This window comes from Bufo bufo, chromosome 7, assembly GCF_905171765.1.
Source record: "Bufo bufo chromosome 7, aBufBuf1.1, whole genome shotgun sequence".
Classification (NCBI taxonomy): Eukaryota; Metazoa; Chordata; class Amphibia; order Anura; family Bufonidae; genus Bufo; species Bufo bufo.
Window position 1 is genome coordinate 142,857,273 of NC_053395.1, and position 26,426 is coordinate 142,883,698.

The 26,426-nt window shown below is 43.6% G+C and overlaps 1 long non-coding RNA gene across 2 annotated transcripts; it reads right to left on the bottom strand.

The window, feature by feature from the left end:
• Positions 1 to 165: 165 nt before the first annotated feature.
• LOC121007453 lies at positions 166 to 26,426 on the bottom strand. Of its 2 annotated transcripts, XR_005780418.1 has the most exons (4): positions 26,416 to 26,426; positions 20,638 to 20,646; positions 17,019 to 17,024; positions 166 to 315 (listed from the first exon to the last, which is right to left on the bottom strand). It is a non-coding gene; the product is annotated as an uncharacterized LOC121007453 (long non-coding RNA). The 2 variants fall into 2 exon arrangements; XR_005780417.1 differs by lacking the exons at positions 17,019 to 17,024; positions 20,638 to 20,646; positions 26,416 to 26,426 and adding exons at positions 503 to 512; positions 20,095 to 20,107.

Sequence of the window (26,426 nt, forward strand, 5' to 3'; positions counted from 1 at the left end):
TTTAATCCCAGCGAGACCTGAAATAGTATATAAAAAAGCCTCCAACATACAGGATCATCTAGTTCACAGTTGTATCCCCATGAAAACAAAAAATAAGTACAAGAACTAGTGTTGATCAAGCACCAAAGTGCTCGTGTTCTACCAAGCACCCGAGCACAAAGTCAATGGGAGAACCCCAGGCACCCCCTACTCTGAAGAGGGGAGGGTGGCAGGACTCTAGTTCAGCTTAGAAGTCCTTGCTTTGACTCCATATATAACTATATCCATATATGGAGTCAGTGCTTGGGGACACTCTAGTGTATTTAAATCTAATTTCTGAAAGGATTTGAACTCCCAACATTGTACATAAGAGGCAAGGACCTTATCCACTCAGATATAAAGCTGAATGCTAAACTGTTTCAGAAAAACCTCATAGTAGTTTCTGATGTATTCCTATTCATCAGAAGACTTATTTTATATTTCTGTGCAGGTTAAGATGTAGCTCTATAGTGTAGTGGTTAACATCCTCACCTCTAATGTACAAAGTTGGGAGTTCAAATCCCAGCAGAAACATTTATATATATATAAGTTTTTAGTCATAATATATTATTATATATTTAGAATATATAATATATTATAATATATGTAAATATATTATGGATAAAAACATCAGTAGTAGTTTACCACATATGATGCATTTATATATATCAGAAGTATGATTTTATCTACAGGGTGGGCCATTTATATGGATACACCTTAATAAAATGGGAATGGTTGGTGATATTAACTTCCTGTTTGTGGCACATTAGTATATGTGAGAGGGGAAACTTTTCAAGATGGGTGGTGACCATGGCGGCCATTTTGAAGTCGGCCATTTTGAATCCAACTTTTGTTTTTTCAATAGGAAGAGGGTCATGTGACACATCAAACTTATTGGGAATTTCACAAGAAAAACAATGGTGTGCTTGGTTTTAACTTTATTCTTTCATAAGTTATTTACAAGTTTCTGACCACTTATATGTGTTCAATGTGCTGCCCATTGTGTTGGATTGTCAATGCAACACTCTTCTCCCACTCTTTACACACTGATAGCAACACCGCAGGAGAAATGCTAGCACAGGCTTCCAGTATCCGTAGTTTCAGGTGCTGCACATCTCGTATCTTCACAGCATAGACAATTGCCTTCAGATGACACCAAAGATAAAAGTCTAAGGGGGTCAGATCGGGAGACTTTGGGGGCCATTCAACTGGCCCACGATGACCAATCCACTTTCCAGGAAACTGTTCATCTAGGAATGCTCGGACCTGACACCCATAATGTGGTGGTGCACCATCTTGCTGGAAAAACTCAGGGAACATGCCAGCTTCAGTGCATAAAGAGGGAAACACATCATCATGTAGCAATTTCGCATATCCAGTGGCCTTGAGGTTTCCATTGATAAAGAATGGCCCCACTATCTTTGTACCCCATATACCACACCATACCATAAATTTTTTTGTTCCAACAGTCTTGGAGGGATCTATCCAATGTGGGTTAGTGTCCGACCAATAACGGTGGTTTTGTTTGTTAACTTCACCATTCACATAAAAGTTTGCCTCATCACTGAACAAAATCTTCTGTGTAAACTGAGGGTCCTGTTCCATTTTTTGTTTTGCCCATTCTGAAAATTCAGTGCGCCGATCTGGGTCATCCTCGTTGAGATGCTGCAGTAGCTGGAGTTTGTAAGGGTGCCATTTGTGAGTAGCTAATATCCGCCGAAGGGATGTTCGACTAATGCCACTCTCCAGTGACATGCGGTGAGTGCTACGCTGTGGGCTCTTGCTGAATGAAGCTAGGACAGCCACTGATGTTTCTTCATTAAAGACAGATTTCATGCGTCCACATTTTGGCAAATCCAACACTGAACCAGTTTCACGAAACTTAGCAAGCAGTTTGCTAACTGTAGCATGGAAGATGGGTGGTCTCGTAGGGTGTCGTGCATTGAAATCTGCTGCAATGACCCGGTTACTGCGTTCACCAGACATCAACACAATTTCTATCCGCTCCTCATGTGTTAACCTCGGCGACATGTCAATGGCTGTAAACAAAGAGAAACTTGTAAATAACTCATGAAAGAATAAAGTTACGTTAAAACCAAGCACACCATTGTTTTTCTTGTGAAATTCCCAATAAGTTTGATGTGTCACATGACCCTCTTCCTATTGAAAAACAAAAGTTGGATTCAAAATGGCCGACTTAAAAAATGGCCGCCATGGTCACCACCCATCTTGAAAAGTTTCCCCTCTCACATATACTAATGTGCCACAAACAGGAAGTTAATATCACCAACCATTCCCATTTTATTAAGGTGTATCCATATAAATGGCCCCCCTGTATATACACTGCCCGTCCCAAAAAAAAAGTCGCCACCAAAAATATTTTGTTGGACCGCCTTTAGCTTTGATTACGACACGCATTCACTGTGGCATTGTTTCGATAAGCTTCTGCAATGTCACAAGATTTATTTCCATCCAGTGTTGCATTCATTTTTCACCAAGATCTTGCATTGATGATGGTAGAGTCTGACTTCTGCACAAAGCCTTCTCCAGCACATCCCAAAGATTCTCAATAGGGTTAAGATCTGGATACTGTGGTGGCCAAACCATGTGTGAAAACTATGTATCATGCTCCCTGAACCACTCTTTCACAATTTGAGCCCGATGAATCCTGGCATTGTCATCTTGGAATATGCCATTGATGGAATAACCTGGTCATTCAGTATGTTCAGGTAGTCAGCTGACCTCATTCTTGGAGCACATACTGTTGCTGAACCTAGACCTGACTAACTGCAGCAACCCCAGATCATAGCACTGCCCCCACAGGCTTGTACAGTAGGCACTAGGCATGATGGGTGCATCACTTTATCTGCCTCTCTTCTTACACTGATGCGCCTATCAGTCTGGAACAGGGTAAATCTTGACTCATCAGACCACATGACCTTCTTCCATTACTCCAGAGTCCAATCTTTATGCTCCCTAGCAAAATAAAGCCTTTTTTTCTGGTTTGCCTCACTGATTAGTGGTTTACTTACGGCTACACAGCTGTTCAGTCCCAATCCCTTGAGTTCCCTTCACATTGTGCGTGTGGAAATGCTCTTACTTTCACTATTAAACATAGCCCTGAGTTCTACTTTTGTTTTTCTTTGATTTGATTTCACCAAACGTTTAAGTGATCGCCGATCACGATCATTCAGGATTTTTTTCCCGCCACATTTCTTCCTCGAATACGATGGGTCCCCAATATCCTTCCAGTTTTTAATAATGCGTTGGACAGTTCTTAACCCAATTTTAGTAGTTTCTGCAATCTCCTTAGATGTTTTCTCTGCTTGATGCATGCCAATGATTTGACCCTTCTCAAACAGACTAACATCTTTTCCAAGACCACGATATGTGTCTTTCGTCATGGTTGTTTAAGAAATCAGAAGCAACTCATTGCATCACTTGGGGTTAAATAACTTGTTGCCAGCTGAAAGATAATCGCCCATGCAGTAATAATCTAATAGGAGGCTCATAACAATTTGCTTAGTTAAATCCAGGTGGCAACTTATTTTTTGGACAGGCAGTGTATATATACACGTGAAACTCGAAAAATTTGAATATCGTGCAAAAGTCCATTTATTTCAGTAATGCAAATTAAAAGGAATTGCATTAATGCAGCTTAAAATTTGAATTTTGTGAAAAGATTCAGTATTCTAAGCTCAAAGTGTCACACTCTAGTCAGCTAATTAATCCATACCCTCTGAGCAAAGGGTACCTCAAAATTGTGACTTTGGGGTTTCATAAACTATAAGCCATAATCATCCAAATTATAACAAATAAGGGCTTGAAATATCTCGCTTTGCATGTAATGAGTCTATCTTATATGTTAGTTTCGCCTTTTAAGTTGCATTACTAAAATAAATTAACTTTGCGCGATATTCTAATTTTTCGAGTTTCACCTGTGTGTGTGTATATATATATATATATATACACTCACCTAAAGAATTATTAGGAACACCTGTTCTATTTCTCATTAATGCAATTATCTAGTCAACCAATCACATGGCAGTTGCTTCAATGCATTTAGGGGTGTGGTCCTGGTCAAGACAATCTCCTTAACTCCAAACTGAATGTCAGAATGGGAAAGAAAGGTGATTTAAGCAATTTTGAGCATGGCATGGTTGTTGGTGCCAGACGGGCCGGTCTGAGTATTTCACAATCTGCTCAGTTACTGGGATTTTCACGCACAACCATTTCTAGGGTTTACAAAGAATGGTGTGAAAAGGGAAAAACATCCAGTATGCGGCAGTCCTGTGGCCAAAAATGCCTTGTGGATGCTAGAGGTCAGAGGAGAATGGGCCGACTGATTCAAGCTGATAGAAGAGCAACGTTGACTGAAATAACCACTCGTTACAACCGAGGTATGCAGCAAAGCATTTGTGAAGCCACAACACGCACAACCTTGAGGCGGATAGGCTACAACAGCAGAAGACCCCACCGGGTACCCCTCATCTCCACTACAAATAGGAAAAAGAGGCTACAATTTGCACGAGCTCACCAAAATTGGACTGTTGAAGACTGGAAAAATGTTGCCTGGTCTGATGAGTCTCGATTTCTGTTGAGACATTCATGGTAGAGTCCGAATTTGGCGTAAACAGAATGAGAACATGTATCCATCCTCTGATGGCTACTTCCAGCAGGATAATGCACCATGTCACAAAGCTCGAATCATTTCAAATTGGTTTCTTGAACATGACAATGAGTTCACTGTACTAAAATGGCCCCCACAGTCACCAGATCTCAACCCAATAGAGCATCTTTGGGATGTGGTGGAACGGGAGCTTTGTGCCCTGGAATCTCCTCAAATCTCCATCAACTGCAAGATGCTATCCTATCAATATGGGCCAACATTTCTAAAGAATGCTATCAGCACCTTGTTGAATCAATGCCACGTAGAATTAAGGCAGTTCTGAAGGCAAAAGGGGGTCCAACACCGTATTAGTATGGTGTTCCTAATAATTCTTTAGGTGAGTGTATATATCTATTTATTTATAATTTTTATTTTTTTGTAATTACACATTTATTTTGTGCCATACATTTTTAACAATTACAAAAAAATATAAAAAATATAAATTTTATATCTTGTTCTGAAATGTTTCTGTCAGGACAAGGACCTTATTCACTCAGCTACAAAGCTGAATGCTAAATAGTGATGGACGAACATTGGCCGGGACGTTAAAATGTTTGCGAACCGCGCGTTCGTGGCGTGCCCCATTCACTTTAATGGCAGGCGAACCTGAAAAACCTTCAGGTCATATATGCAGCCACCAAATACTTACTAGAAGTGCACAAATAGTCCCGCAACATGGACAGTGACATACCAGATGAGGATTAATGGCAAAAATTCCCACAAAAAATATGTATTTTAATCAGGGGCAATTTTTATTTATGCGTCTTAAAGGGAAACTCTCAAAAATGTGCCCTGCTGGAGCCTAGAAGAATGTATTTTAGGCCGCAAGAGTACGGGCCCCAAACAGTAGGCATTCACCTAACAGAAAAGAACAAGTGATTATGTGGCTGGCGGTATATTAGATGGTCAGTGCATAACAATTTTACTGTAGGCCAGTGTAGTACAGGCCCCAAAAATTATGCATTCACCTGACAGAAAAGAACAAGTGATTATGTATACAACATGTGAGTGAATCTGGATCGCACATCCTCAATACTATGCTTTTGATATGACGACTGTTTTTCAGCATAATAAAAGATGGCTTTTCAGCACAATTATTAATAAATATAGCCTTATGCTATGCACTAAAAGGAGGCATTGGTATACAGTTTGATCAACAAGTGATTATGTGGCTGGAGGTACAGCCAGGTCCATAAATATTGGGACATCGACACAATTCTAACATTTTTGGCTCTATACACCACCACAATGGATTTTAAATGAAACGAACAAGATGTGCTTTACCTGCCGACTGTCAGCTTTAATTTGAGGATATTTACATCCAAATCAAGTGAACAAGGTAGGAATTACAACAGTTTGCATATGTGCCTCCCACTTGTTAAGGGACCAAAAGTAATGGGACAATTGGCTTCTCAGCTGTTCCGTGGCCAGGTGTGTGTTATTCCCTCATTATCCCAATTACAATGAGCAGATAAAAGGTCCAGAGTTCATTTCAAGTGTGCTATTTGCATTTGGAATCTGTTGCTGTCAACTCTTAAGATGAGATCCAAGGAGCTGTCACTATCAGTGAAGCAAGCCATCATTAGGCTGAAAAAACCAAACAAACCCATCAGAGAGATAGCAAAAACATTAGGCCTGGCCAAAACAACTGTTTGGAACATTCTTAAAAAGAATGAACTCAGCAACACCAAAAGACCCGGAAGACCACGGAAAACAACTGTGGTGGATGACCGAAGAATTCTTTCCCTGGTGAAGAAAACACCCTTCACAACAGTTCTCCAGATCAAGAACACTCTCCAGGAGGTAGGTGTATGTGTTTTAAAGTCAACAATCAAGAGAAGACTTCACCAGAGTAAATACAGAGGGTTCCACACAAGATGTAAACCATCGGTGAGCCTCAAAAACAGGAAGGCCAGATTAGAGTTTGCCAAACGACATCTAAAAAAGCCTTCACAGTTCTGGTACAACATCCTATGGACAAATTAGACCAAGATCAACTTGTACCAGAGTGATGGGAAGAGAAGAGTATGGAGAAGGAAAGGAACTGCTCATAATTAGTGTTGAGCGAACCGAAAGTGTAAAGTTCAGGATTTTTGGACCCCGGACCCGAACATTTCAGTAAAAGTTCGGGTTCGGCGATTTCTTAGTGGTTTTTGAAAGGCTGCAGAGCAGCCAATCAACAAGCGTTTAACTGTCTGACCTTAGAAGCCATCACAGCCATGCCTACTAATGGTCACTCTGCTATTACTAGTGTAGGGAGAGGATGCTGCTGGTGATTTCAGGGAGAGAATAGGACAGAATCTGTGATCGGAACTCGAATCTAACTCAGCGATATACATACATTTAATTGTGTGGGTGCAGTGAACAATCTTTTTACCCTGCCCTGAGCCCAGTGACAGAAAAAAATTACTTTTATACATCTGTTAGTTAGGTGGGCGGCCGCGGCCATTTTATGCAAGCTCAGTGCACCAGCACTGCATCTGAGCTTTTGTGACATTCAAATCCAAGCTTGAAATACTGCACTAATAATCTGGTTTTAAAAAAATCACCCTTTTTTGGCAATATACAACATCTGGGGCATTTGCAGGATTAGTCAGTGTGCAATTTAAGCTAGAAATACAGCCATAATTTTCTGGGTTTTTAAAAACACCCTTTTTTGGCAAAATCCACTATTTTACAGATCTGCACGTGTGAAATTCAAGCTTAATATATACAGCTTTCATATTCTGTTAGTAAAAAACACTTTTTTGGCAATATACAACATCTGGATTAGTCAGTGTGCAATTTAAGCTAGAAATACAGCCATTATTTTCTAGGTTTTTAAAAACACACTTCTTTGCCAAAATACACAATTTTACAGCCCTTGCAGCATCAGCATGTGTGAAATTCAAGGGTTTTATACTGCTGTCATATTCAGTTATTAAACAAACACCCAGTTTGGGCAAAAAACTTAAATTGCGGCCTAATCTGGATCAGTACGTGTGAGATACACTCTTTAGATACTGTGGTTCTATTCAGTTATTTGAAATACAGCCTTTTTGGGCAAACAAATTTAATTGCAGCATTGTCTAAATCAGTCGGTGTGAGATACACCATTTAGATACTGTGGGTATATTCTTCTATTAATAAAACACCCTTTTTGGGCAAAAATACACAATTGCAGTTTTTTTTGCAGCCTTTGCTGCATATGTCATTGTGAGATACACCTTTTACATACTGTGGTTCTATTCAGTCATTTGAAAAACACCAATTTTTGGCACAAATCTTTAATTGCGGCCTAGTCTGGATCAGGGCGTGTGAGATACACCCTTTAGATACTGTGGTTCTATTCAATAATTAAAAAAAACAGCAATTTTTGGCCAAAACCTTTAATTGCGGTCTAGTCTGGATCTTGGCGTGTGAGATACACCCTTAAGATACTGTGTTCTATTCAGTTTTTTGAAAAACAGCCATTTTAGTCAACAAACTTTTTAACCACCTCCGGACCGCTGTACGCACAGACGCGTCCTGGAGGTGGTTGATTCATTCCGAGTGGACGCGCCGGCGCGTCCTCTCGCGAGACGCGAGATTTCCTGTGAACGCGCGCACACAGGCGCGCGCGCTCACAGGACTGGAAGGTAAGAGAGTTGATCTCCAGCCTGCCAGCGGCGATCGTTCGCTGGCAGGCTGGAGATGTGTTTTTTTTAACCCCTAACAGGTATATTAGACGCTGTTTTGATAACAGCGTCTAATATACCTGCTACCTGGTCCTCTGGTGGTCCCCTTTGTTTGGATCGACCACCAGAGGACACAGGTAGCTCAGTAAAGTAGCACCAAGCACCACTACACTACACTACACCCCCCCGTCACTTATTAACCCCATATTAGCCCCTGATCACCCCTGATCACCCCATATAGACTCCCTGATCACCCCCCTGTCATTGATTACCCCCCTGTCATTGATTACCCCCCTGTCATTGATCAACCCCCTGTAAAGCTCCATTCAGACGTCTGCATGATTTTTACGGATCCACTGATAGATGGATCGGATCCGCAAAACGCATCCGGACGTCTGAATGAAGCCTTACAGGGGCGTGATCAATGACTGTGGTGATCACCCCATATAGACTCCCTGATCACCCCCCTGTCATTGATTACCCCCCTGTCATTGATTACCCCCCTGTAAAGCTCCATTCAGACGTCCGCATGATATTTACGGATCCACTGATAGATGGATCGGATCCGCAAAACGCATCCGGACGTCTGAATGAAGCCTTACAGGGGCATGATCAATGACTGTGGTGATCACCCCATATAGACTCCCTGATCACCCCCCTGTCATTGATTACACCCCTGTCATTGATCACCCCCCTGTAAAGCTCCATTCAGATGTCCGCATGATTTTTACGGATGCACTGATAGATGGATCGGATCCGCAAAACGCATCCGGACGTCTGAATGAAGCCTTACAGGGGCATGATCAATGACTGTGGTGATCACCCCATATAGACTCCCTGATCACCCCCCTGTAAAGCTCCATTCAGATGTCCGCATGATTTTTACAGATGCACTGATAGATGGATCGGATCCGCAAAACGCATCCGGACGTCTGAATGAAGCCTTACAGGGGCGTGATCAATGACTGTGGTGATCACCCCATATAGACTCCCTGATCACCCCCCTGTCATTGATTACCCCCCTGTAAAGCTCCATTCAGACGTCCGCAGGATTTTTACGGATCCACTGATAGATGGATCGGATCCGCAAAACGCATCCGGACGTCTGAATGAAGCCTTACAGGGGCATGATCAATGACTGTGGTGATCACCCCATATAGACTCCCTGATCACCCCCCTGTCATTGATTACACCCCTGTCATTGATCACCCTCCTGTAAAGCTCCATTCAGATGTCCGCATGATTTTTACGGATGCACTGATAGATGGATCGGATCCGCAAAACGCATCCGGACGTCTGAATGAAGCCTTACAGGGGCATGATCAATGACTGTGGTGATCACCCCATATAGACTCCCTGATCACCCCCCTGTAAAGCTCCATTCAGATGTCCGCATGATTTTTACGCATGCACTGATAGATGGATCGGATCCGCAAAACGCATCCGGACGTCTGAATGAAGCCTTACAGGGGCGTGATCAATGACTGTGGTGATCACCCCATATAGACTCCCTGATCACCCCCCTGTCATTGATTACCCCCCTGTAAAGCTCCATTCAGACGTCCGCATGATTTTTACGGATCCACTGATAGATGGATCGGATCCGCAAAACGCATCCGGACGTCTGAATGAAGCCTTACAGGGGCATGATCAATGACTGTGGTGATCACCCCATATAGACTCCCTGATCACCCCCCTGTCATTGATTACACCCCTGTCATTGATCACCCCCCTGTAAAGCTCCATTCAGATGTCCGCATGATTTTTACGGATGCACTGATAGATGGATCGGATCCGCAAAACGCATCCGGACGTCTGAATGAAGCCTTACAGGGGCATGATCAATGACTGTGGTTATCACCCCATATAGACTCCCTGATCACCCCCCTGTCATTGTTTACCCCCCTGTAAAGCTCCATTCAGATGTCCGCATGATTTTTACGGATGCACTGATAGATGGATCGGATCCGCAAAACGCATACGGACGTCTGAATGAAGCCTTACACGGGCGTGATCAATGACTGTGGTTATCACCCCATATAGACTCCCTGATCACCCCCCTGTCATTGATCACCCCCCCTGTCATTGATCACCCCCCCTGTCATTGATCACCCCCCCTGTCATTGATCAACCCCCTGTCATTGATCACCAACCCTGTCATTGATCACCCCCCTGTCATTGATCACCCCCCTGTCATTGATCAACCCCCTGTCATTGATCACCCCCCTGTCATTGATCACCCCTCTGTAAGGCTCCATTCAGACATTTTTTTGGCCCAAGTTAGCGGAATTATTATTTTTTTTTCTTACAAAGTCTCATATTCCACTAACTTGTGTCAAAAAATAAAATCTCACATGAACTCACCATACCCCTCACGGAATCCAAATGCGTAAAATTTTTTAGACATTTATATTCCAGACTTCTTCTCACGCTTTAGGGCCCCTAGAATGCCAGGGCAGTATAAATACCCCACATGTGACCCCATTTCGGAAAGAAGACACCCCCAGGTATTCCGTGAGGGGCATATTGAGTCCATGAAAGATTGAAATTTTTGTCCCAAGTTAGCGGAACGGGAGACTTTGTGAGAAAAAAATTAAAAATATCAATTTCCGCTAACTTGTGCCAAAAAAAAATAAATTCTATGAACTCGCCATGCCCCTCATTGAATACCTTGGGGTGTCTTCTTTCCAAAATGGGGTCACATGTGGGGTATTTATACTGCCCTGGCATTCTAGGGGCCCCAAAGCGTGAGAAGAAGTCTGGTATCCAAATGTCTAAAAATGCCCTCCTAAAAGGAATTTGGGCACCTTTGCGCATCTAGGCTGCAAAAAAGTGTCACACATCTGGTATTGCCGTACTCAGGAGAAGTTGGGGAATGTGTTTTGGGGTGTCATTTTACATATACCCATGCTGGGTGAGAGAAATATCTTGGTCAAATGCCAACTTCGTATAAAAAAATGGGAAAAGTTGTCTTTTGCCAAGATATTTCTCTCACCCAGCAAGGGTATATGTAAAAAGACACCCCAAAACACATTCCCCAACTTCTCCTGAATACGGCGATACCACATGTGTGACACTTTTTTGCAGCCTAGGTGGGCAAAGGGGCCCATATTCCAAAGAGCACCTTTAGGATTTCACAGGTCATTTACCTACTTACCACACATTAGGGCCCCTGGAAAATGCCAGGGCAGTATAACTACCCCACAAGTGACCCCATTTTGGAAAGAAGACACCCCAAGGTATTCCGTGAGGGGCATGGCGAGTTCCTTAGAATTTTTTTATTTTTTGTCACAAGTTAGTGGAAAATGCTGATTTTTTTTTTTTTTTTCATACAAAGTCTCATATTCCACTAACTTGTGACAAAAAATAAAAACTTCCATGAACTCACTATGCCCATCAGCGAATACCTTGGGGTCTCTTCTTTCCCAAAATGGGGTCACTTGTGGGGTAGTAATACAGCCCTGGCATTCTAGGGGCCCAAATGTGGGTGTAAAAAGACACCCCAAAACACATTCCTCAACTTCTCCTGAATACAGAGATACCAGATGTGTGACACTTTTTTGCAGCCTAGGTGGGCAAAGGGGCCCATATTCCAAAGAGCACCTTTCGGATTTCACAGGTCATTTTTTACAGAATTTGATTTCAAACTCCTTACCACACATTTGGGCCCCTAGAATGCCAGGGCAGTATAACCACCCCACAAGTGACCCCATTTTGGAAAGAAGAGACCCCAAGGTATTCGCTGATGGGCATAGTGAGTTCATGGAAGTTTTTATTTTTTGTCACAAGTTAGTGGAATATGAGACTTTGTATGAAAAAAATAAAATAAAAATCATCATTTTCCACTAACTTGTGACAAAAAATAAAAAATTCTAGGAACTTGCCATGCCCCTCACGGAATACCTTGGGGTGTCTTCTTTCCAAAATGGGGTCACTTGTGGGGTAGTTATACTGCCCTGGCATTCTAGGGGCCCAAATGTGTGGTAAGGAGTTTGAAATCAAATTCTGTAAAAAATGACCTGTGAAATCCGAAAGGTGCTCTTTGGAATATGGGCCCCTTTGCTCACCTAGGCTGCAAAAAAGTGTCACACATCTGGTATCTCCGTACTCAGGAGAAGTTGGAGAATGTGTTTTGGGGTGTCATTTTACATATACCCATGCTGGGTGAGAGAAATATCTTGGCAAAAGACAACTTTTCCCATTTTTTTATACAAAGTTGGCATTTGACCAAGATATTTATCTCACCCAGCATGGGTATATGTAAAAAGACACCCCAAAACACATTCCTCAATTTCTCCTGAATACAGAGATACCAGATGTGTGACACTTTTTTGCAGCCTAGGTGGGCAAAGGGGCCCATATTCCAAAGAGCACCTTTCGGATTTCACAGGTCATTTTTTACAGAATTTGATTTCAAACTCCTTACCACACATTTGGGCCCCTAGAATGCCAGGGCAGTATAACCACCCCACAAGTGACCCCATTTTGGAAATAAGAGACCCCAAGGTATTTCGTGATGGGCATAGTGAGTTCATAGAAGTTTTTATTTTTTGTCACAAGTTAGTGGAATATGAGACTTTGTAAGAAAAAAAAAAGAAAAAATCATAATTTTCCGCTAACTTGTGACAAAAAATAAAAAGTTCTATGAACTCACTATGCCCATCAGCGAATACCTTAGGGTGTGTACTTTCCGAAATGGGGTCATTTGTGGGGTGTTTGTACTGTCTGGGCATTGTAGAACCTCAGGAAACATGACAGGTGCTCAGAAAGTCAGAGCTGCTTCAAAAAGCGGAAATTCACATTTTTGTACCATAGTTTGTAAACGCTATAACTTTTACCCAAACCATTTTTTTTTTACCCAAACATTTTTTTTTTATCAAAGACATGTAGAACAATAAATTTAGAGCAAAATTTATATATGGATGTCGTTTTTTTTTGCAAAATTTTACAACTGAAAGTGAAAAATGTCATTTTTTTGCAAAAAAATCGTTAAATTTCGATTAATAACAAAAAAAGTAAAAATGTCAGCAGCAATGAAATACCACCAAATGAAAGCTCTATTAGTGAGAAGAAAAGGAGGTAAAATTCATTTGGGTGGTAAGTTGCATGACCGAGCAATAAACGGTGAAAGTAGTGTAGGTCAGAAGTGTAAAAAGTGGCCTGGTCTTTCAGGGGGTTTAAGCACTGGGGGCTGAGGTGGTTAATTGCGGCCTAGTCTGTATCAGGACCTGTGAGATACACCCTTTACATACTGTGGTTCTATTCAGTTATTAAACAAACACCGATTTTGGGCAAAAAACTTTAATTGCGGACTAGTCTGCATCTGTACGTGTGAGATCCAACCTTTATATACTGTCGTTCTATTCTGCTATTAATTAAACACCCATTTAGAGCAAGATCCTAAATTTAAGAAATATGAGGAGAGCGTCAAATAAGGGTCGTGGCGCTTCTGGTGGAGCTCCTGTTGCAGGGAGAGGACGTGGTCGATCTGTGCCAGCTACACGCACAAGTGAAACCCCTTCCTCAGGTACAAGTAGGCGACAGAACCTGCAGCGTTATTTGGTTGGGCCTAATTCGGCTCTACGAATGGTGAGGCCTGAACAAGTACAGGCGATAGTAGATTGGGTTGCTGACAGTGCCTCCAGTTCCTTCACATTGTCTCCCGCCCAGTCTCCAGCTGAAAGATCAGAGTTGGCACCTGCAGCCGATGTCCATCAGTCTTTCACCTCACCCCCTTGCAAATCAGCCAAGCAGTCCGAGCCCCAAGTCATGCAGCAGTCTCTTCTGCTTTTTGATGACTGTTGGCAGGGTTTCCCAGGGCCATCCACCTATCCCTGCCCCAGAAGTGGAAGAGATTAAGTGCACCGATGCCCAACCACTTATGTTTCAAGATGAGTACATGGGAGGACCATCACAGCACGTCTCGGATGATGACGAAACACAGGTACCAACTGCTGGGGCTTTCAAAAGTGTGCAGACTGACAAGGAGGGCAGGGGTGAAGACTTGGTGGAAGATGATGTGGAGGACGATGAGGTCCTCGACCCCACATGGAATCAAGATCATGCAAGTGACCTATGTAGTTCGGAGGAAGAGGCGGTGGTCACACAGAGCCACCAGCACAGCAGAAGAAGGAGCAGGGTGCAAAAGCGGAGCGGCCGTCCCCTGGACAGTACGCCTGCTACTGCCCACCGCAGCAAGGGACCGAGCACTCCAAAGCCAGCTCCAAGGAGTTCCCTAGCGTGGCAGTTCTTCAGACAATGTGCTGACGACAAGACACAAGGGGTTTGCACGCTGTGCAATCAGAGCCTGAAGCGAGGCATAAACGTTCTCAACCTGAGCACAACCTGCATGACCAGGCATTTAAGTGCAAAGCACGAGCTGCAGTGGAGTAGACACCCCAATAACCAAGAAAGGTCTCTGGCTCCTCCTGCTTCCTCTTCTGCTGCAGTCGTGGCCTCTTCATCCACCTCTGGAGTGACCGTGCCACCTGCCACTCCACAAACAGAGGATCTGCCAGCAACACCAACACCTGGGTCACCAAGCATCTCCACAATGTCCCACGGAAGCGTTCAGCTCTCCATATCCCAAACGCTGGAGAGGAAGGGGAAGTACCCCCCTACCCACCCGTGATCCCTAGCCCTGAATGTCAGCATTTCTAAATTACTGGCCTTTGAAATGCTGTCATTCCGTCTGGTGGAGATGGATAGTTGTAAAGGCCTTATGGCGGTGGCTGTCCCACAGTACGTTGTGCCCAGCCGCCACTACTTTTCAAGGCGAGCCATCCCTTCCCTTCACAACCAAGTAGGGGACAAAATTAGGTGTGCACTGCGCAACGCCATCTGTGGCAAGGTGCACCTGACTACGGATACGTGGACCAGTAAGCACAGTCAGGGCCGTTATATCTCTATAACAGCACACTGGGTAAATGCAGTGGCGGCTGGGCCTGAGGCAGATAGCAGTTTGGTGCATGTCCTTCCACCACCGAGGATTGCAGGGTGCTTCAGTTTGCCTCCTGTTGCCTCCTCCTCCTACTCTGCTTCCTCATCCTCTACCAGCTCCTCATCCGGTCAGCGTAACACCTTCACCACCAACTTCAGCACAGCCATCAGTAAATGACAGCAGGCAGACCGATGAATGGTTTGTGCCAGTCAGCCTCAAGCCCGGCCTGGTGGTGTACGATAATGGGCGAAATCTCATAGCAGCTCTGGCACTAGCCGGTTTGACGCACATCCCTTGCCTGGCGCATGTGCTGAATTTGGTGGTGCAGAGATTCCTTAAAAATTACCCCGATATGTCAGAGCTGCTGCATAAAGTGCGGGCCGTCTGTGCGAGCTTTCGGCGTTCTCACCCTGCTTCTGCTCGCCTGTCAGCGCTGCAGCGTAACTTCGGCCTTCCCGCTCACCGCCTCATATGCGATGTGCCTACAAGGTGGAACTCCACCTTGCACATGCTGGCCAGACTGTGCGAGCAGCAGCAGGTGATAGTGGAGTTTCAGCTGCAGCACGCACGGGTGAGTCGCTCTGTGGAACAGCACCACTTCACCACCAATGACTGGGCCTCCATGCGAGACCTGTGTTCCTTGTTGCGCTGTTTCGAGTACTCCACCAGCATGGCCAGTGCCGATAACGCCGTTCTCAGCATAACTATCCCACTTCTATGCCTCCTTGATAAAACGCTGCTGGCGATGATGGAAGAGGATGTGGCACAGGAGGAGGAAGAAGGATCATTTCGTAGGATTTCCGGACAGTCATTCACAAGGGGCTCCGAGGGTGGGTTACTGCACCCACAAACGCCAGGTACACAATTGTCCAGCCAGGGCACAGTTCTGGAGGATGATGAGGTGGAGGATGAGGAGATGGAGGAGGAGGAAGAACCATGTTCACAGCAGCACTGGTGCGTGGCTGGGGGGGATAAAGAGGACACAGACGATACACCTCCCATAGAGGACAACTTTTCGTTGCCTCTAGGCAGCCTGGCACACATTAACGATTACATGCTGTAGTGTCTCCACAACTACCGCCAAGTTGCCCACATTCTAACTTGTGCTGATTACTGGGTGGCCACGCTGCATGATCCCCGTTACAAGGACAACGTACCGTCCTTAATTTCCTCACTGGAGCGTGATCGTAAGATGCGCGAGTACAAGCGCACACTGGTAGACGCGCTGCTGGTGGCATTCCTACCTGACAGCGGGGGCAAAGTGGAAGCACAAGGCGAAGGCAGAGGACGAGGAAGAAGTCGCCAACGCAGCTGGGGCACCGCCAACACCTCAGAAGGCCGAAATGTGGAAAAGCTTTGTCAGCACGCCACAACAACCAGCACCACCAGCTGATATGGAACATCTTAGCAGGAGGCAGCATTTCAGCAACATGGTGGAGCAGTATGTGCGCACATGCCTACACGTACTGAATGACGTGTCTGTCCCCTTCAACTTCTGGTTCTCCAAATTGGGCACATGGCCTGAGCTTGCCCTTTACGCCTTGGAGGTGCTGGCCTGCCCTGGAGCCAGTGTATTGTCTGAACGTGTGTTTAGCATGACTGGAGGGGTTATCACAGGTTATATTTTCCAATGTTTTGGGGTGTACCCTGACTTAAAAAAATAAATTTAAAACAAAAAAACTGTGTAGGCTATTTCCTCCTCCACCGCCGCTTCCACCTACACTGCCACATTCACCGCCTCCTCAACCTCCTACTCCATATGGACCCGGTCCTCCTAGATCACGATTATTATTTATTATTTTTACGTATTTTATGTTATTTAAAGTCATTTCCCTATTCACTTTTGTTTGCAGAGCACTTGCCATTCTCTTAACCACATTTGATGCCATTTGCAGCCCTCTAGCCCTTTCCATGAGATTTTTACACCCATTTTAGTGCTCAAAAGTTCGGGTCCCCATTGACTTAAATGGGGTTCGGGGTCAAGTTCTGGTCCCAAACTTGAACTTTTTTGTGAAGTTCGGCCGAATCCGTCGAACCCGAACATCCAGGTGTCCGCTCAACTCTACTCATGATCCTAAGCATACCACCTCATCAGTGAAGAATGGTTGCGCTAGTGTCATGGCTTGGGCATGTATGGCTGCCAATGGAACTGGTTCTATTGTATTTATTGATGATGTGACTGCTGACAAAAGCAGCAGGATGAATTCTGAAGTGTTTCGGGCAATATTATCTGCTCATATTCAGCCAAATGCTTCAGAACTCATTGGACAGCGCTTCACAGTGCAGATGGACAATGACCCAAAGCATACTGCAAAAGCAACCAGTTTTTTAAGGGAAAGAAGTGGAATGTTATGCAATGGCCAAGTCAATCACCTGACCTGAATCCGATTGAGCATGCATTTCACTTGCTGAAGACAAAACTGAAAGAAAAATTCCCCAAGAACAAGCAAGAACTGAAGACAGTTACAGTAGAGTTCCGGCAGAGCATCACCAGGGATAAAACCCAGCGTCTGGTGATGTCTATGTGTTCCAGACTTCAGGCTGTAATTGACTGCAAAGGATTTGCAACCAAGTATTAAGAAGCGAAAGCTTGATTTATGATTATTATGTCCCATTACTTTTGGTCCCTTAACAAGTGGGAGGCAAATATGCAAACAGTTGTAATTCCTACACCGTTCACATGATTTGGATGTAAATACTCTCAAATTAAAGCTGACAGTCTGCAGTTAAAGCACAACTTGTTTGTTTCATTTCAAATCGATTGTGGTGGTGTATAGAGCTAAAAATTTTAGAATTGTGTCGATGTCCCAATATTTATGGACCTGACTGTATATTTGGCGGTCAGTGGATAACAATTTTGCTATAGGCCAGTGGAGTACAGGCCCCAAAAATTATGCATTCACCTGACAGAAAAGAACAAGTGATTATGTGGCTAGAAATATATTAGGCTTTCAGTGGATAACAATTTTACTGCAGGCCAGTGGAGTACAGGCCCAAAACACTAGGCATTCACTGGACAGAAAAGAACAAGTGATTATGTGGCTGGAGGTATATTAGATGGTCAGTGGATAACAATTTTACTGTAGGCCAGTAAAATACAAGCCCCAAAAATGATGCATTCACCTGACAGAAAAGAACAAGTGATTATGTGGCTGAAGGTATATTAGGCGGTCAGTGGATAACAATTTTACTGCAGGCAAGTGAAGTACAGGCCCCAAACATTATGCATTCACCTGACAGAAAAGAACAAGTGATTATGTGGCTGGAGGTATATTAGGCGGTCAGTGGATAACAATTTTACTGCAGTCCAGTGGAGTACAGGCCCCCAAAATTATACATTTACCTGACAGAAAAGAACAAGTGATTATGTGGCTGGAGGTATATTAGACGGTCAGTGGATAACAATTTTACTGTAGGCCCGTGAAGTACAGGCCCCAAAAATGATGCATTCACCTGACAGAAAAGAACAAGTGATTGTGTGGCTGGAGGTATATTAGACGGTCAGAGGAAAACAATTTTACTCTAGGCCAGTGGAGTACAGGCCCCAAAAATTATGCATTCACCTGACAGAAAAGAACAAGTTATTGTGTGGCTCGAGGTATATTAGACGGTCAGTGCATAACAATTTTAATTTAGGTCAGTTGAGTATAGGCCCCAAAAATTATTCATTCACCTGACAGAAAAGAACAAGTGATTATGTGGCTGGAGGTATATTAGACGGTCAGTGGATAACAATTTTACTGTAGGCCGGTGGATTACAGGCCCCAAAAATTATGCATTCACCTGACAAAAAAGAACAAGTGATTATGTGGCTGGTGCTTTCCCTGCAAGAACCGCACACAAGTAAATATGAAAAAGAATATACAAACCATACAATCTAAAAGAAAAGGTTTGAGTTTTAAAATTAAAGGGGAGATGTCATGTGAACAGATAGGGGTCATTTATCTTCTAGAGTGTCCATGTGGCCTCCAGTATGTGGGACGGACCATGCAAAAACTGAAAATAAGGATACAAGAACACATTAGAAATATTACAAAAGGCTTGGAAAGCTATACAGGGAGTGCAGAATTATTAGGCAAGTTGTATTTTTGAGGATTAATTTTATTATTGAACAACAACCATGTTCTCAATGAACCCAAAAAACTCATTAATATCAAAGCTGAATATTTTTGGAAGTAGTTTTTAGTTTGTTTTTAGTTTTAGCTATTTTAGGGGGATATCTGTGTGTGCAGGTGACTATTACTGTGCATAATTATTAGGCAACTTAACAAAAAACAAATATATACCCATTTCAATTATTTATTTTTACCAGTGAAACCAATATAACATCTCAACATTCACAAATATACATTTCTGACATTCAAAAACAAAACAAAAACAAATCAGTGACCAATATAGCCACCTTTCTTTGCAAGGACACTCAAAAGCCTGCCATCCATGGATTCTGTCAGTGTTTTTATCTGTTCACCATCAACATTGCGTGCAGCAGCAACCACAGCCTCCCAGACACTGTTCAGAGAGGTGTACTGTTTTCCCTCCTTGTAAATCTCACATTTGATGATGGACCACAGGTTCTCAATGGGGTTCAGATCAGGTGAACAAGGAGGCCATGTCATTAGATTTTCTTCTTTTATACCCTTTCTTGCCAGCCACGCTGTGGAGTACTTGGACGGGTGTGATGGAGCATTGTCCTGCATGAAAATCATGTTTTTCTTGAAGGATGCAGACTTCTTCCTGTACCACTGCTTGAAGAAGTTGTCTTCCAGAAACTGGCAGTAGGACTAGGAGTTGAGCTTGACTCCATCCTCAACCCGAAAAGGCCCCACAAGCTCATCTTTGATGATACCAGCCCAAACCAGTACTCCACCTCCACCTTGCCGGCGTCTGAGTCGGACTGGAGCTCTCTGCCCTTTACCAATCCAGCCACAGGCCCATCCATCTGGCCCATCAAGACTCACTCTCATTTCATCAGTCCATAAAACCTTAGAAAAATCAGTCTTGAGATATTTCTTGGCCCAGTCTTGACGTTTCAGCTTGTGTTTCTTGTTCAGCGGTGGTCGTCTTTCAGCCTTTCTTACCTTGGCCATGTCTCTGAGTATTGCACACCTTGTGCTTTTGGGCACTCCAGTGATGTTGCAGCTCTGAAATATGGCCAAACTGGTGGCAAGTGGCATCTTGGCAGCTGCACGCTTGACTTTTCTCAGTTCATGGGCAGTTATTTTGCGCCTTGGTTTTTCCACACGCTTCTTGCGACCCTGTTGACTATTTTGAATGAAACGCTTGATTGTTCGATGATCACGCTTCAGAAGCTTTGCAATTTTAAGAGTGCTGCATCCCTCTGCAAGATATCTCACTATTTTTGACTTTTCTGAGCCTGTCAAGTCCTTCTTTTGACCCATTTTGCCAAAGGAAAGGAAGTTGCCTAATAATTATGAACACCTGATATAGGGTGTTGATGTCATTAGACCACACCCCTTCTCATTACAGAGATGCACATCACCTAATATGCTTAATTGGTAGTAGGCTTTCGAGCCTATACAGCTTGGAGTAAGACAACATGCATAAAGAGGATGATGTGGTCAAAATACTCATTTGCCTAATAATTCTGCACTCCCTGTAGTGTATCATTATATTTAAAAAAAATCGCATGGAAAGGATCCAAAAGGATTAATATTTGTGGGCATCGAGAAGGTCAATACAAATTGGTGTTGGGCAGATCCGGTAGCAAATATCAATCGTAAGGAAGTGGAGTGGATATACAAACTGGGGACTTTGCAGCCACAAGGGTTAACATTGAGTTTGATTTGAAACTGTGTATCGTAGAATAGAAAGGGACTAGGAGGGAGGAGATCGTATTTTGTTGTAACACGGCAATATGAGATTCTTTCTATTGGTTGGTACGGGTCATGTGTCTAATTTATGAATGAGAAAAGAGGGGAATGAGAATGGAGGGCAGACTCCTTCCAACTGAGAGATTCTATTGGTCAGCACCAATTACATGCTAGTTTTATGAATGAAGATATAGTGAAATTGGATTACTAATGCTATAAAGTGCCTGGGATTTTGTAAAATATATGGTGAATTTTAAAAGATATATGAAGAGATTGCTTTGAAATTTTATGTATTTTGTTTTGATAATGGATGTGTATAGAAACCATTGTAATCAGAGTTGATGATGGGAGGAGTTTCTAACTTTTAACCGTATAAATCATACGCCACTTGAAGGGTGGGCCACTCACCCCTGAAGAAGTAAACAGGCAGAACCTAGGTTGGGCAGATCTATGTGTGGATGTTTTATTCAATGCTTATAATCATACTTCTATTTTGAGTATAATAAATACTTTTATGATCTTATATCTGGTGGTACGTCACTATGTGCGCAACCCTCTAATTTCCACAGAAGGATCGTTTTGGAAAAGCCATCCTTGTTCGATATCCCGATGTTTGGTTGCGTCTAAAAAGACTGTGATGGTCCGAACATTTCCGGATGCTTTTGTCTAAATTGGGCAGCGCAATCACCTTTGTATAGAAACCAGCCGTAGTTAGTTAGCCTGAGTACTGGCAGTTAGATAGTAATAGTAAGGAGTAGTGTTAAGGTAAGAATAGGCATGAGCGAACTCGGTGAAGTATGGGTTCGCCGGGTTCGGCCAAACTTCAAGTCAAAGTTTGGGTTCAGGACCCGAACTTGACCTGAACACCGAACCCGAACCCAGACCCCATTAAAGTCAATGGGGACCCGAACTTCACTTTATTATTTTCCGTTATAACATGGTTATAACGGAAAATAATAGCATTCGTAAGATAGAATGCTAAATAAAATGGCCATTGAGAGGTTAAAACTGACACACGGAACCTTCACAGACATCTTCACGGAAGCATCACTGACCACCTTTTCACGGATTTCAGCACAGACATGGATGTGTGAATGAGGCTTAACTGGCACATGGTTGATCCCATCTAAACTGCTGTCACTCCGTCCATTACCACACAGACAGTGCTGCTTTGACTGCAATAATATACAGTCCTGATCAAAAGTTTAAGACCACTTGAAAAATGGCAAAAAATCATATTTTACATTGTTGGATCTTAACAAGGTTCTAAGTGGAGCTTCAATATGCAACAAGAAGAAATGAGAGTGAGACAAAACATTTTTTGAGCATTCAGTTAATTAAAAAAATAACGATTAAACTGAAACAGGCTGTTTTACAGCTGATCCAAATTTTAGGACCACATGCCTTTAAAAGGCCAAATCTGTGCAAAGATGTGGATTCATTGTCATTTTCTGTCAGGTAGTCACACGTTGTGATGGCAAAGGCAAAAAAACTCTCCCTTTTTGAACGTGGTTGGGTTGTCAGGGTCTCTCACAGCGCGCCATCGCTGCTGAGGTGGGACGCAGTAAGACAGTCATTTGGAATTTCTTAAATGATCCTGAGGGTTATGGAACAAAAAAGTCAAGTGGAAGACCCCAAAAAATGTCATCAGCACTGAGCCGGAGGATCCAATTGGCTGTCCGTCAAGACACTGGACGATCCTCGACCCAAATTAAGGCCCTTACTGGTGCTGACTGCAGCCCCATAACCATCAGATGGCATCTGAGACTGAAGGGCTTCAAAAACAAAAGACTTCTTCAAAGACCTCATCTCCTTGAACGCCACAGAACTGCTCGCTTGGACTTTGCAAGAGAGCACCAAACATGGTACATTCAAAGGTGGAAGAAAGTTTTGACCTTGATGGTCCTGATGGTTTTCCAACGTTACTGGCATGACAAGCAGATCCCACCATGTTTTCTACGCGCACAGTGGAGGGGGCGTGCATAATGGTCTGGGGTGTTTTTTCCTTCAGTGGAAAAATGGAGCTTCAGGAAGTGCAGGGGCGTCAAACGGCCGCTGGCTATGTCCAGATGTTGCAGAGAGCATTCCTCATGACTGAGGGCCCTCGTCTGTGTGGTAACGACTGGGTTTTTCAACAGGACACAATGCCCGCAGGACAAGGGACTTCTTCCAGGAGAATAACATCAGTCTTTTGACCCATCCTGCGTGTTCCCCTGATCTAAATCCAATTGAAAACCTTTGGGGATAGATGGCAAGGGAAGTTTACAAAAATGGACAACAGTTCCAGACAGTAGATGGCCTTCGTGCGGCCGTCTTCACCACTTGGAGAAATGTTCCCACTCACCCCATGGAAACGCTTGCATCAAGCATGCCGAAACGAATTTTGGAAGTTATAAACAATAACGGCGGAGCTACTCATTACTGAGTTCATGTTTGGAAGTTGGATTTCTGTTTTGGGGGGGTTTAGTTTTTTTTTGGAGGTGTGGTCCTAAACTTTTGATCAGCTGAAAAACAGACTGTTTCAGTTTATTCGTTGTTTTCATTAAATTGAATGCTCAAAAAATGTTTTGTCTCACTCCCATTTCTTCTTGTTGCATGTTGAAGCTCTACTTGGAACCTTGTTAAGATCCAGCCATGCTAAATATGATTTTTTGCCATTTTTCAAGTGGTCTTAAACTTTTGATCAGGACTGTACAGGGAGTGCAGAATTATTAGGCAAGTTGTATTTTTGAGGATTAATTTTATTATTGAACAACAACCATGTTCTCAATGAACCCAAAAAACTCATTAATATCAAAGCTGAATATTTTTGGAAGTAGTTTTTAGTTTGTTTTTAGTTTTAGCTATTTTAGGGGGATATCTGTGTGTGCAGGTGACTATTACTGTGCATAATTATTAGGCAACTTAACAAAAAACAAATATATACCCATTTCAATTATTTATTTTTTCCAGTGAAACCAATATAACATCTCAACATTCACAAATATACATTTCTGACATTCAAAAACAAAACAAAAACAAATCAGTGACCAATATAGCCACCTTTCTTTGCAAGGACACTCAAAAGCCTGCCATCCATGGATTCTGTCAGTGTTTTTATCTGTTCACCATCAACATTGCGTGCAGCAGCAACCACAGCCTCCCAGACACTGTTCAGAGAGGTGTACTGTTTTCCCTCCTTGTAAATCTCACATTTGATGATGGACCACAGGTTCTCAATGGGGTTCAGATCAGGTGAACAAGGAGGCCATGTCATTAGATTTTCTTCTTTTATACCCTTTCTTGCCAGCCACGCTGTGGAGTACTTGGACGCGTGTGATGGAGCATGGTCCTGCATGAAAATCATGTTTTTCTTGAAGAATGCAGACTTCTTCCTGTACCACTGCTTGAAGAAGGTGTCTTCCAGAAACTGGCAGTAGGACTGGTGTAGTGTACGGGGACTGTAATACCCGTCACTACAAAAGGGTCACTTGGTGTGCTGTCGTCCCCCCTTATTTATGGGGAAGTTGGTATATGTCATCTTTATAAAATGTCATAAAATGTAATGCTATGTATTTCCCTGTTACTGTGAAACTTGCATGTACAGGCCTGCTAGGGGTGTCATTCCAGCTCTTAGTCACTAGAGGGAGCTAGGGAGCCCTAGTTTATATAAGGCCCAGTCAGGGAAAGGAAAGTCAGTCTAAAGTTGGAGTCTTAAGTGGGAGTCTAAAGCTGCAGCCTGTAGTCTGAAGTTGGAGCTTAGACTATGTCAGAGACAAGTCCAGGCCTGAAGCCTGCGGACCAGGAGAGGGTATTGCAGTCCCCGTATCCAAGGAGAAGGTTCCCCTCCTGAACTTATATATGCAGAAGCAGGAAGACCACTGTTAAACAGCCTGGGAGTTCAGAAGTTTCTAGAGGCTGAGGAAGCTGAGAGAGGGACAGGGGCAAGCTCAGAGAAGCAAGAGGTACTCAAGACAACAGAGGAGGTACTTTATAAAGATAAAACCAAGGATATACGCCAGAGCTAGGGTATTGGGCCTTGGAGAAGATTTTCTATGTTCCAGGATCAGTCAGGAATAGAGTGCAAGCCCCTGTACTGCAAGTCCTGTGTTTAACACTCTGAAGTCACCTTGCTATGTCTATATTGCCTGCATCAAATGTACTGCAACAAACTGTCTGCAGAGGAACTGCGTTTCCAGCTATGCCCATGTATGATGACTACTAAAGTTTGAGTTCTGCTTTAACATCACGTGGTTCCTCAGTTATTCCTGCTATCAGCAAACGGCGTGCCACCGTTTAATTGGCACTGGCGTCACGAACATTTCCTATCATCCCCTGCCCTTGCAGAGAGTCAGCCGTCTCAGGTTAGTGTCATGATTGCACTACAACACCCAGGAACACTATTAACCCTAACTTGAGTACGCTGCACCTCTCTTTTGGCATCACGAACAGGATACGCACGCTTTATAGTGCAAGGAGCGTGAACTTTGTGCCTTATACAGTTGCCCTGTGACCAAAGTGACAAATTGCCTGTTTATTTAAAGTGGACTTTGTGGACTGAAAATCCTACCCAAAGTGTTCCTAAAATCTCCAAAACGCACTGTGCAGTGTTGCGCTATCAAGAGGAAGAAAATCGCCACATCGGAGTGTGGTTTTGTGGACTTTTCATCATCCTGCTTGCTGTCAGTGAATAGACAGCGTTTATACCAAAAGATGGCCGCTGAGGCTACTGAAATAGTTGCTGCGTCATCTTCATCCCGAAAAGGCGGGAAAAATTGGCGCCTTTCTGAGGAAATAGCGGGAAGGAGTTCAAGGTCAGGCGCCACTGCTTATCTGGACATTTGCATGTCGGCCAGCATGGACTCTGCCTTCCATATACTGGAATACCTGGGGGGCGGCCTCCCAGTGCAATGGGAGGAGCTGGCTGATCTTATTGGTGCCACCCTATCGCTCTCCAGAGAAGGATCGAGCATGTTGGAGAATGAACAGAGCTTTGCTGCAACGTCCGCGCCTGAAATACCAAAGATGACTGATATTGGTGTAGAGCCAGAGGAGGCTCCACCGGCCTACTCTCCGGGACCGGAGAAACCCGCCTGCCCGCCACGGGAGAAAGAACCAGAGCCCTGCTATGGCTCTTGGAGAGACTTCTTTCAGCCCTCTTTCAAGTGGTCCTCACTAATGGCAGAGATCCGGGAGGCCGCTATAAAGCGGAATACAAAGACTAAAATCTATTATGAGGAATTGACCAAGACTATCCATGAACGACACACCAACACCCAACCCCGCCTGGAAAGGAGAAAGGGAGTGGTGGTGTCCTTTGACAAAGCCCGTGG